The sequence below is a fragment of the Chaetura pelagica genome, unplaced genomic scaffold, assembly GCF_000747805.2.
Source record: "Chaetura pelagica isolate M959 unplaced genomic scaffold, ChaPel_1.0 scaffold13, whole genome shotgun sequence".
NCBI lineage: Eukaryota > Metazoa > Chordata > Aves > Apodiformes > Apodidae > Chaetura > Chaetura pelagica.
The window spans coordinates 4,075,327-4,077,524 of record NW_009954543.1 but is presented as its reverse complement, the minus strand read 5'-3'; the positions used below and the strand labels follow the sequence as shown (position 1 = coordinate 4,077,524).

Genomic DNA, 2,198 nt, shown 5'->3' with positions numbered 1-2,198 from the left:
AGCATCTTAGGTCAAATTCTGTGGTATGTGTAAGTAGTTGTAATTATAGTGGAGCACTCAGTTAAAAACAACTGTAGATCACAGGTTTTTTCCAGATATAACAGGCTTCTCAATCATGATGCAGCATATGCAATAAAGAAGAGAGTAGCTCCTGTAAGAGAGCAATTCCACCTCAGAAGGTGACCAGCTGGGGACAGAAAGAAATACACTTGTATCTATTTTCCTTGTGTTTGCCGTTGAATTGCTATCAGTTCCTGTGCAGCAAGAGCTCACCGGTTAAGTCACAGATGTAATGAGCCAACCCATGTCAGTGCTTATATGTGACAGACTTGTTGTACAAGAAAATGGCTACAAAGTGTTCAATGGCAACTTTTAAGGTTATCCCTCTTTTTTTCTTTTTTTTTTTTTTTGTTGCAATTCCACAGAGACTACAACTGGTACTGAAGAAACTCTCCCTACTATTGATAGTGGTCCTTCTGGTTTTAAAAGCAGCCTTCACTGCCCTGTGAAGTGCTTGGCTATACTGTACTCTGCAAGTATTTAGGATCTTATCCTTCAAACAGTTGGTATATAATATGCAATCATTCAGAAGAGTAAAATTAGGTATGCATATAAGACACATGTTCTTGAAGACAAAGGCACTATGAAAGAAAAATTACACATCATATGTCTTGTTCCTCTGCAAGTTAAACTCTTTCACTAAGAAAGAAATTGCTGCTGACTCCCACACCATGAAGATGTGAACGAAGATACAAACGATGACACTAATGCTATGATGGCATTGCATACATTTTCCCCTGTCTATTGGGGGTATCTAAGCAATCTGTTGTCTTACAAAAAGATCACCAAGAGCAACCACTCTATGAAATATCTATGCAAAGCTCAGGTAGGGACTTTCAACTGGAAAAACCTGTAAGAGCAACTTTTGACATCTGAATGTGAGCAGGAATCAACAGCTTTTCAATCCGTATCTGCTTTTTTTTGTTTGTTTGTTTTGTTTATACAATTAATTTCTTGGCTCTGCTACAATCAGCAAAACACAGGTGCAGGTTTCCATTAAGCTAATGGAAACTATGAAAATACTTTCCAAGGAATTAATTTGGCTACTAAGATACAATATATCACCTTCCAATTAACTCCATGGTAAAAGATGATGATTTCATAGTGATAAGGCTGTGATTTCACTGTAGGGCCCCTTTAGCAGAGCAGAAGCTGAAAACTTTTTTTGAATATCCTGTCTGTTTTAAAAGAAGTGAGAAGCTAGAAAATACAAGAAACATTTACTTCATTCTTTATATATCAGTCTTATTTACTGGAGAAATCCTACCAGAGTGGTCTTGATTATGTTCTCTAGGGAACTGAAGAGAGTGAGAGCACAATGATAGTGAAGTCAGCAGAGTTGCATCGATGTAACCCTACAATGAGGTCACAAAGATGATAAAGGTTCGTAGTATTAAGACTCAGGACTGAGCCTTATGCCCCACACCCTGGTTTCTGCAACTATTTTGCAATGTTTAGTGTGCTTACACACATTTTATCTGAAGGAAATGTTAACATCTGTTAGATTCATACACTGGGGTGCTTAAATGAAGCATTTTTAAGAGCATCATTCTCAGTCTGATCATCTCCTGCGCTTGCCACATAGGAAATGTGAGATTAAAAGAGGAAGAGGGGTAAGGCTGTTCTCACACACAAGATTTACAAGAGCAGAACTGTAGCAACCACTGGATTTGCTCCAGCCTGTACAAATACACAGAGTGCATACAGCATTGTGCTCTTCTCAAAGCAAAAGAGAACTGAATTCTATTCTTATTTTTTTAGGATTTAATTTCCCTCTTTTTCCTTAATTGTAAGGCTTAGTATGATTCTCAGAGTGTCTGAACTTCTCTTTGTGTGTAGGGAGTCCCGTGGCTCCTAAAAGGGGGGAAATAAGAGCTCCGAGACCCTGCACAGACAGAAGCACCCATGCAGAGAAGAGGAGCCCTGTTCCGATGGCACCAGCTCCGCTCTCAGCCTGCCCCAGCCCCCAGCCTGCGGGCCGGCCCCGGGCTGCCCACGGCAGGGTTGCTCCCGGGGAAGGCAGCGCTGCCCGCTGGAGGCTCCGCTCCCGTCCCCGGCCCCTGCGCCCGGAGCCACCAGTTGCCCGGCAGAGCCCGGTAGAAGCCGGAGCTGCAAAACAGCGCCCGCGCCCCCCAGAC

At 42.3% G+C, this 2,198-nt stretch overlaps 1 protein-coding gene across 1 annotated transcript in view; it reads left to right on the top strand.

Moving 5' to 3' along the window:
- The window catches only part of MTA3 (metastasis associated 1 family, member 3), a 158,702-nt gene that overhangs the window by 811 nt on the left and 155,693 nt on the right, over positions 1-2,198 (top strand). The gene's annotated exons all lie outside the window — the stretch shown is intronic.